Consider the following 10546-nt stretch of genomic DNA (forward strand, 5'->3'; position numbering starts at 1 on the left):
GGGGTCGGGAGAGGTTATGGGTGCCGACGTTTTTCTTTCACGTACGTGCGTGTGTGTGTGCTAAGTCGCTTCAGTCATGTCCAACTTTTTTCAACCCCGTGGCCTGTAGCCCGCCAGGCTCCTCTGTCTATGGAATCCTCCAGGCAAGAAAACTGGACTGGGCTGCCACGCCCTCCTCCAGGGGCCTTCCCCACCCAGGGATCAAAACCGCCTGTCTTGCGTCTCTTGCATTGGCAGGCGGATTCTTTACCAGTAGCGCCACCTGGGAAGCCCTCTTTCATGCGCAATTATGCCTGAAAAGATATTTATTAGTCCTTGAGCATTTACTGTTAATTATTTTAATTGGATTACTAAATCACTGTCCTCTTTACAAATAGTAAGGAGCAGAACACACATCAATCCTTAATTCACCATAGGTCATGTGGGACTATTTGCCTGAGGTTTTTCACCAGGATTTAGATATTTGTGTGTGAGAGGAGGGATGTGGGTAAGGGAGGGAACATCTGGGAGAATGGAGCTGGTCGAGTGAGTTCTGTGGAGCTGCAAGGCAGCAGAAAGTGTTAAAGAGCACATTGGAACTGTGTGATGTGACTGAGTACATACCGTGCGTGTGTGTGTGGCGTATATGTGTGTGCACACGTGTGGAGGAAGGGGAGTACTTCATTTATTTTAATTAATTTTTACTCTAGTATCATTGCTTCACAATATTGTGTTAGTTTCTGACGTACAACACAATGAACCAGCTATATAAGGTTTCCCCAGTGGCTCAGCGGTAAAGAATCTACCTGCAGTGCAGGAGACATAAGAGACGCAGGTTCAATCCCGGGTCAGGAAGATCTCCTGGAGGAGGGCATGGCAGCCCGCTCCAGTATTCTTGCCTGGAGAATCCCAAGGACAGAGGAGCCTGGCGGCCTAGAGTCCATAGGGGCACAAAGATCTAGACAGGACTAAGGAGACTTACCGCGCAGACATGTATACACATCTATCCCCTCTTCTTTGGATTTCCTTCCCACTAAGGTCATCACAGAGCCCTGAGTGGACTCCGGTGTTGTGGAGTAGGCTGTCGTTCGCCATCTCTTTTATACACAACATCAGGGCACATGTGTCAGCCCCAGTCTGCAGGGGGCACACGTCCTTCATCTGGCGGCTTGAGCTGTGTCTGCTAAGTGCCCTACAAGTGCAGGGGCAGGACCGTAGGAAGAGTGGACCTGCCCCGAGCGTGGTCTTCCTTCTGCTGAGAACTGGTTGAAGAAACAGACTGAGCTGAAACACTCAAACCTCCCATACTTTGCAGTTTTGCTCAGAGTCCTGGTGGCAGCGAGAGTCAGCCGCTAATTTATCTGGTGCTACCAGCCTTGGTATTTTCTTGGCTTGTCGTTGCCTGTGCTGGAGCCCAGAAATCGATGAGTCAATTGAGAGGCGAGTCAAAGCAAAGCCGCCAGCAAAAGCAGGCTATTAACTTGTCTAAAGTATCATAAATTATGCCCAGAGCAGCAGATCTGTGTATTGTAAAACCAAAAAAAAAAAAAAAAAAGTTCTTGTTTGTAAGCAAGACATCAATACCTAGTAATCTTCTATCCCAGTTTCTTTTCTTCTCCACTAAGCAGTTACATACTGTCTCCTTTTAAGCATCGTTGAAAAAGCATGCTTTAGCTTTTTTTGAATTGCAGTGCTATAAATGGGCTTCCCAGGTGGCGCTAGTGGTGAAGAACCTACCTGCCAATGCAGAGACATAAGAGACGGGGGTTCAACCCCTGGATGAGGAAGATGCCCTGGAGGAGGGCTTGGCAAGCCACTCCAGTATTCTCGCCTGGAGACTCCAATGGACAGAGGAGCCTGGCGGGCTATAGTCCATGCAGACAGCTGGACACGACTGAAGTGACTGAGCATGCATGCGCGCAGTGCTATAACTGTCTCAAGGTCATGGCACATCAGGGGTGCTCTATGTATTAGGCACTTCCCCAGTGGAATCAAGACATTCAACTGTACGTAAGTGATAATTATCTAAAAATAGCATCTCCAGTCCCTGTAGGTGATGAAGTCTTTGGAATCATCCATTTCAGAATATGAACAGTGGCAGATGTTTCCATTCTGGGTCCTTTGTTTGCCGTGGCAGGCGCAAACGCACCTTTGCTGAGTCTGGCCCTGGAAAGGATGGCCTTTGCTGAGCATGTTAGCTTTGACGCTGCTTAGTGATTTGTGTTGAGCTTTTAAGCTTGAAAGGAAAGCAGTGTAATCTTTCTTCAGAGAAAGAACAGATAAAATGTCCCTGAGTCAATACTAGAAGGGCGTTATGACTTTTAAAAGTTGGCTCAGGCAAGCTTCACTTAACAATGCCTGGGAGGTCCCTTTGAGTGAAATAAATCATGGGTAATGATATAATAATTTCTTTAAAATATAATGTGGGAAACCAACGTCTGTTTGCAGATGTCAGATCTGGTATCCAGGAAACCGGCATCGCTTCTTTTCGAGGAGGGTCTGTGTTTGAAGACTGAAAAATATTCCTGATAGCCTTTGACACAAACAAATGGATGGTTTGACAGAGTGGGAAACAAGGAAGAGAGGGGATAGGACGGTTTTCGCTTTTGATTTGAAGGCTCAGTTGTGGCCCGGGAGCTGATGCCCCAAATGTCCCATGCAGTTTCCTAACATTTGGTTCAAATTGTTTGATAAAGAAATACAGTGCGAATGGTATAACAGCTACAAGGGATTAACAAACAAACAAACAAACATGCCTTCTTCCAGTGCCCCCCAAATAATCAAACAAAACCACACCGTGAAACAGGAGGGACGTTTCTGATTGCTTGAGTCCTGTCGAGACTGGTGAAAGTCTGGAATGTGATCGTTCTTGTCCTTTATGCACTGGGAAGGTTGAAGGCATGTGCGGAGCAGCCGCGACGCATCTGAACCGTCCAGGGCTAATGCAGGAGTCTGGGTTTGCAAGCAGCCTTGGGGAAGCAGTGGAAGGGGGCCACCGAGGACGTCCAGGCATGACGCTAAAAGGCAGTACGTGTCCTGGTCTTGGGCCCGCAGCTTCTATTCATCTTTCTGACAGTACAGCGCTTGGTAGGCAGGTGTTATCTTTCACTCGTGTATGAATGATTCTCTGTGACTTTAACAAGACACGCATAAAGAAGAACCACAACTTTATACCAAAACCTACTGTTTCAAAACACGTGGGGGTGTGTGTGTGCCTGCTAAGTTGCTTTAGTTGTGTCCGACTCTGCGACCCCACGGAGTGTAGCCCACCAGGCTCTTCTATCTTTGGGATTCTCCAGGCAAGAATACTGGAGTGAGTTGCCATGCCCTCCTCCAAGGGATCTTCCCCACCCAGGGATTGAACTTGTGTCTCTTGTGTCTCTTGAACTGGCAGGCAGATCCTTTATCCCTAGCACCACCTGGGAAGCCTTGTTTCACAACACGGGTTCTACCAAAGAGGTGGGTGGTGTTGGAGGGAAAGCTTGAGGTCCCCTGAAACAGGGAGCAAAGGTAGAGCTTTCTTGATTCAGTCTGTGATTCATGAGTCAATGGAAGAAACTACAAGTGTGAAAAGAGTTTCCCATGAGCCAGCGGGGCTCAGGAGAGTCTCGAAAGTATGGCAGCAGGTCAGGCTTTGTTGACTCAGCAGGATACAGAATTTGCCAATCAGCTTGAGCTTTGCATTTCTTGGGAACTAAAGCAGTAAATTATAATGATCTGTCAAGAGAATCACAATACGAACCCCTTTGACAGACATCCAGTTATTTTGGATTACATGACATTTATAAGTTTCTCAGGAAATTTGGTGCGATCCTTATTTTTGCCAAAGTTAATTGCCTTTGCAATCTTGGTGCTGCAAAGCCTATATTCCATAGGATTGAAATTTCTAGACCCAGAGCTGTTGTGCCAACTGTGAGTTTTGGGTTAAAGGATTAGAGTGGCAGAAAGGTTAGGGAGAGAAAGAATTAGAAATGTGATAAGTGGCTTTACAGATATCAGTTTAGATTCGGGAACAGAGATGCCAGCCACAGGCTCTGGCTCTTTCTCAGTTTAAAGGGGATTTAGAATTATCTCAGACTCCTTCCCACACTAAGGGTTTACCCTTTATGATAATAACGATAGGATGAAAGTAAGAGTAGAGGCAGAAGGAAAGTCACACTGACGAGGCTGGCCTGGAGTGGAGAGTGAAGCAGCCAGGATGGGTTTCAATACCCCAAGTTTTGCCTTCAAAACACCTCTCGCAGTTTGTCCATCTGGCAGTTTGTCCAGGTATCTCACTGTGCATCAGAGCGTCCTAGTTTCATTGTCCGACTGGACTCACTCTAGTTGGGACTGTCTTGAGGCGACAAAGTCAAAGGAGGCGTTGTAATATAATGGTGAGAGTTTGCGTTCTAGAAAGAGAAGACCTACATTTGAAGTTCAGCTTTATCCCTTGCCGGGATATTAAGGAAATGATTTACCATTCTTTGCCTCAGTTTCCTTTTCTGTAAATGGGAATTATTATGTACCCAGGTCATAGGATTCTTTTGACAGATGCATTCATTTTCTTCTCTTTACCATCTTCTCCATCAGGGCAAGGATTTGCATTTGCTTTTTTGACTGTGGCATCCCCAGTGCCAGTTGAAGATCTTATTGTTGTTCAGTTGCTCAGTCATGTCCAACCATCTCATCCTCTGTCATCCCCTTCTCCTCTCCGCCCTCAGTCTTGCCCAGCATCAGGGTCTTTTCCAATGAGTCTGCTCTTTGCATCAGGTGGCCAAAGTACTGGAGCTTCAGCTTTAGCATCAGTCCTTCCAGTGAGTATTCAGGGTTAATTTCCTTTAGGATTGATTGCTTTGATCTCCTTGCTGTCCAAGGGACTCTCAAGAGTCTTCTCCAGCATCACAGTTTGAAAGCATCAGTTCTTTGGCACTCAGCTTTCTTTATGGTCCAGCTCTCACATCCATACATGACTACTGGAAAAACCATAGCTTTGACTAGATGGACCTTTGTCAGCAAATGGATGTCCATGCTTGATGTTTGTTGAATGAATGCATACATATGGTGCTTGGAACAATACCCGGAACACAGGAAATCCTTTATAAATGTTGGTTGATGATGTAATTTTTCTTGGAAGTGCCTGTTCTGCTAGTTTCCATCATGATTTCCATGCCTAGTGCAGGGCTAGCACATGGAGTGAAGATTCTTGTGGCAGGCAGAATGATGTCACCATCCTGCAAAGATGTCTCATTCCTCATCCCTGAGCTGTCAATATGTTAAGTCACATGACAAACGGGAATTAAGATTGCAGATTGAGTTAAGATTGCTAATCAGTTGATCTTAAAATAGGAAGACTATGTTAGTTTATCTGGTTGGGTCCAACGCAGTCGTAAGAATCCTTCAGAGTAGGAGAGAGAGGCGGAAGAGACTCAGAGAAAGTGACATGCCATTCAGTGGGTCTGAGAAAACATTGCATCACTGGCCTTGAACGTGGAGGAAGGGACCTCAGTGTGAGCAATGTGGACAGCAACAGAAAATGATTAGAAGGCTCAATAAATGTCCATTGAACTGAGCCTGCATGGAAAGCTCGTTAGTTTCAATGGTCAGTTAGATTTTATCTTTCCTTTGTAATGTCAACGCTCTATGGTATGCCTCATGTGAGGAAATCTAACAACACATAACAGCTTAACAAGAAAAGTCAGAGTCCTGTGGGATCCTGGTAGCTACAGCAAGCACAGGGAACCTGTAAGTGTTATTGTTCCATGACTCTCTTTATGCTTGCACACACATGTACATGCACGCACTTGCATGTGCAAACATGCAGACACGCATAGACACATACGTGCACACACAGTATTCCTTATGTGAGATTTTACCCCACATGGCAGCTTGTGTTTTCATCATGGACACATCCCCATCCTTCCTAATCCTGGTGCCTCTCATTCCAACTCTGTCTACACAGCCAACCATGAAGGTGTGATAACTCCCTAGTGTGTGTTCTTCGATATATTTTTTGCACGTTGGTGATCTCAGAGTCTTCTCTTGTGTTGTTGGAAAAAGGTATTTGCTCTGACCAGTGCATGCTCTTTGCAAAACTCATGCCTTTGCCCTGCTTCATTCTGTATTCCAAGGCCAAATTTGCCTGTCTCTTCAGGTGTCTCTTGACTTCCTGCTTTTGCATTCTAGTCCCCTGTAACGATGAGGACATCTTTTTTGGGTGTTAGTTCTCAAAGGTCTTGTTGGTCTTCATAGAACTGTTCAGCTTCAGCTTCCTCAGCTTTACTGGTCGGGGCATAGATGTGGTTTACTGTGATATTAAATGGTTTGCTTTGGAAACAAACTGAGATCATTCTGTTGTTTCTGAGATTGCACTGTGAGAGTCCAGGTACCGTGTTTTGGACTCTTATGTTGACCATGATGCCTACTCCATTCCTTCTAAGGGATTCTTGTCCACAGTAGTAGATATAATGGTCATCTGAGTTAAATTCACCCATTCCAGTCCATTTTCTGATTCCTAGAATGTTGATGTTCACTCATGCCATCTCCTGTTTGATCACTTCTAATTTACCTTGATTCATGGACCTAACATTCCAGGTTCCTGTAAAGAGCAATATTGCTCTTGACAGCATTGGACTTTATTTCCTTGACCAGTTACACCCACAAATGAGTGTTATTCTTTCTTGAATTATTTCTCTACTGATCTCCAGTAGCATATTGGGCACCAACCGACCTGGGGATTTCATCGTTCAGTGTCCTATGTTTTTGCCTTTTCATACTGTTCATGGGGTTCTCAAGGCAAGAATACTGAAGAGGTTTTCCATTCCCTATTCCAGTGGACCACATTTTGTCAGAACTCTCTACCATGACCCGTCTGCCTTGGGTGGCCCTACACGGCATGGCTCATAGTTTCACTGAATTAGACAAGGCTGTGGTCCATGGAATCAGTTTGGTTAGATATCTGTGACTGTGGCTTTCATTCTGTCTGCCCTCTGACTGATAAGGCTAAGAGGCTTATCGAAGTTTCCTGATGGGAGAGACTGTTCAGTTCAGTTCAGTTCAGTTGCTCAGTTGTGTCCGACTCTTTGCGACCCCATGAATCGCAGTACTCCAGGCCTCCCTGTCCATCACCAACTCCCAGAGTTCACTCAGACTCACGTCTATCGAGTCAGTGATGCCATACAGCCATCTCATCCTCTGTCGTCCCCTTCTCCTCCTGCCCCCAATCTCTCCCAGCATCAGAGTCTTTTCCAACGAGTCAACTCTTCGCCTGAGGTGGCCAAAGTACTGGAGCTTCAGCTTTAGCATCATTCCTTCCAAAGGAATCCCAGGGCTGATCTCCTTCAGAATGGACTGGTTGGATCTCCTTGCAGTCCAAGGGACTCTCAAGAGTCTTCTCCAAAACCACAGTTCAAAAGCATCAATTCTTCGGCGCTCAGCCTTCCTCACAGTCCAACTCTCACATCCATACATGACCACTGGAAAAACCATAGCCTTGACTAGACAGACCTTAGTTGGCAAAGTAATGTCTCTGCTTTTGAATATACTACCTAGGTTGGTCATAACTTTTCTTCCAAGGAGTAAGCGTCTTTTAATTTCATGGCTGCAGTCACCATCTGCAGTGATTTTGGAGCCCCAAAAAATAAACTCTGACACTGTTTCCACTGTTTCCCCATCTATTTCCTATGAAGTGATGGGACTGGATGCCATGATCTTTGTTTTCTGAATGTTGAGCTTTAAGCCAACTTTTTCACTCTCCTCTTTCAATTTCATCAAGAGGCTTTTTAGTTCCTCTTCACTTTCTGCCATAAGGGTGGTGTCATTTGCATATCTGAGGTTATTGATATTTCTCCCTGCAATCTTGATTCCAGCTTGTGTTTCTTCCAGTCCAGCGTTTCTCATGATGTACTGTGCATATAAGTTAAATAAGCAGGGTGACAATATACAGCCTTGACGTACTCCTTTTCCTATTTGGTGCCAGTCTGTTGTTCCATGTCCAGTTTTAACTGTTGCTTCCTGACCTGCATGCAGATTTCCCAAGAGGCAGGTCAGGTGGTCTGGTATTCCCGTCTCTCTCAGAATGTTTCACAGTTTATTGTGATCCACACAGTCAAAGGCTTTGGCATAGTCAATAAAGCAGAAATCGATGTTTTTCTGGAACTCTCTTGCTTTTTCCATGATCCAACGGATGTTGCCAATTTGATCTCTGGTTCCTCTGCCTTTTCTAAAACCAGCTTGAACATCAGGGAGTTGACGGTTCACGTATTGCTGAAGCCTGGCTTGGAGAATTTTGAGCATTACTTTACTAGTGTGTGAGATGAGTGTAATTATGTGGTAGTTTGAGCATTCTTTGGCATTGCCTTTCTTTGGGATTGGGATGAAAACTGACCTTTTCCAGTCCTGTGGCCACTGCTGAGTTTCCAAATTTGCTGGCATATTGAGTGCAGCACTTTCACAGCATCATCTTTCCGGATTTGAAACAGCTCAACTAGAATTCCATCACCTCCACTAGCTTTCTTCGTGGTGATGCTTTCTAAGGCCTGCTTGACCTCACATTCCAGGATGTCTGGCTCTAGGTGAGTGATCACACCATCGTGATTATCTGGGTTGTGAGGATCCTTTTTGTACAGTTCTTCTGTGTATTCTTGCCACCTTGTCTTAATATCTTCTGCTTCTGTTAGGTCCATACCATTTCTGTCCTTTATCGAGCTCATCTTTGCATGAAATGTTCCCTTAGTATCTCTAATTTTCTTGAAGAGATCTCTAGTCTTTCCCATTCTGTTGTTTTCCTCTATTTCTTTGCATTGATCGCTGAAGAAGGCTTTCTTATCTCTTCTTGGTCTTCTTTGGAACTCTGCATTCAGATGCTTATATCTTTCCTTTTCTCCTTTGCTTTTCTCCTCTCTTCTTTTCACAGCTATTTGTAAGGCCTCCTCAGACAGCCATTTTGCTTTCTTGCATTTCTTTTCCATGGGGATGGTCTTGATCCCTGTCTCCTGTACAGTGTCACGAACCTCAATCCATAGTTCATCAGGCACTCTGTCTATCAGATCTAGGTCCTTAAATCTATTTCTCACTTCCACTGTACAATCATAAGGGATTTGATTTAGGTCATACCTGAATGGTCTAGCGGTTTTCCCTACTTTCTTCAATTTGAGTCTGAATTTGGTAATAAGGAGTTCATGATCTGAGCCACAGTCAGCTCCCAGTCTTGTTTTTGCTGACTGTATAGAGCTTTTTCATCTTTGGCTGCAAAGAATATAATCAGTCTGATTTCAGTGTTGACCATCTGGTGATGTCCATGTGTAGAGTCTTCTCTTGTATTGTTGGAAGAGGGTGTTTGCTATGACCAGTGCATTTTCTTGGCAAAACTCTACTAGTCTTTGCCCTGCTTCATTCTGCATTCCTAGGCCAAATTTGCCTGTTACTCCAGGTGTTTCTTGACTTCCCACTTTTGCATTCCAGTCCCCTATAATGAAAAGAACATCTTTTTGGGGTGTTAGTTCTAAAAGGCCTTGTAGGTCTTCATAGAACTGTTCAACTTCAGCTTCTTCAGCATTACTGGTTGGGGCATAGACTTGGATAACTGTGTTATTGAATGGTTTGCCTTGGAAACGAACAGAGATCATTCTGTTTTTGAGATTGCATCCAAGTACTGCATTTTGGACTGTTTTGTTGACCATGATGCCTACTCCATTTCTTCTGAGGGATTCCTGCCCACAGTAGTAGATATAATGGTCATCTGAGTTAAATTCACCCATTCCAGTCCATTTTAGTTCGCTGATTCCTAGAATGTCGCCGTTCACTCTTGCCATCTCTTGTTTGACCACTTCCAATTTTCCTTGATTCATGGGCCTGACATTCCAGGTTCCTATGCAATATTGCTCTTTACAGCATCAGACCTTGCTTCTATCACCAGTCACATCTACAGCTGGGTATTGTTTTTGCTATGGCTCCATCCCTTCATTCTTTCTGGAGTTATTTCTCCACTGATCTCCAGTAGCATATTGGGCACCTAATGACCTGGGGAGTTCCTCGTACAGTATCCTATCATTTTGCCTTTTCATACTGTTCATGGAGTTCTCAAGGCAAGAATACTGAAGTGGTTTGCCATTCCCTTCTCCAGTGGACCACATTCTGTCAGACCTCTCCACCATGACCCGCCCGTCTTGGGTTGCCCTGTGGGCATGGCTTAGTTTCATTGAGTTGGACAAGGCTGTGGTCCTAGTGTGATTAGATTGACTAGTTTTGTGTGAGTATGGTTTCAGTGTGTCTTCCCTCTGATGCCCTCTTGCAACACCTACCATCTTACTTGGATTTCTCTTAGCTTGGGCATGGGGTATCTCTTCACGGCTGCTCCAGCAAAGCACAGCCGCTGCTCCTTACCTTGGACAAAGGGTATCTCCTCGCTGCCGCCCTTCCTGATCTTCAACGTGGGATGGCTCCTCCAGGCCCTCCTGTGCCAGCGCAGCCACCACTCCTTGGATATAGGTTGCTCTTCCCGCCCGCCGCCCCTGGCCTCGGGCGCGAGGTTGCTCCTCCAGACCGTCGCCCCTGACCTCGGACGTGGGGTGGCTCCTCTCAGCCGTTC

Source organism: Oryx dammah, unplaced genomic scaffold (assembly GCF_014754425.2).
Source record: "Oryx dammah isolate SB20612 unplaced genomic scaffold, SCBI_Odam_1.1 HiC_scaffold_8, whole genome shotgun sequence".
Lineage (NCBI taxonomy): Eukaryota > Metazoa > Chordata > Mammalia > Artiodactyla > Bovidae > Oryx > Oryx dammah.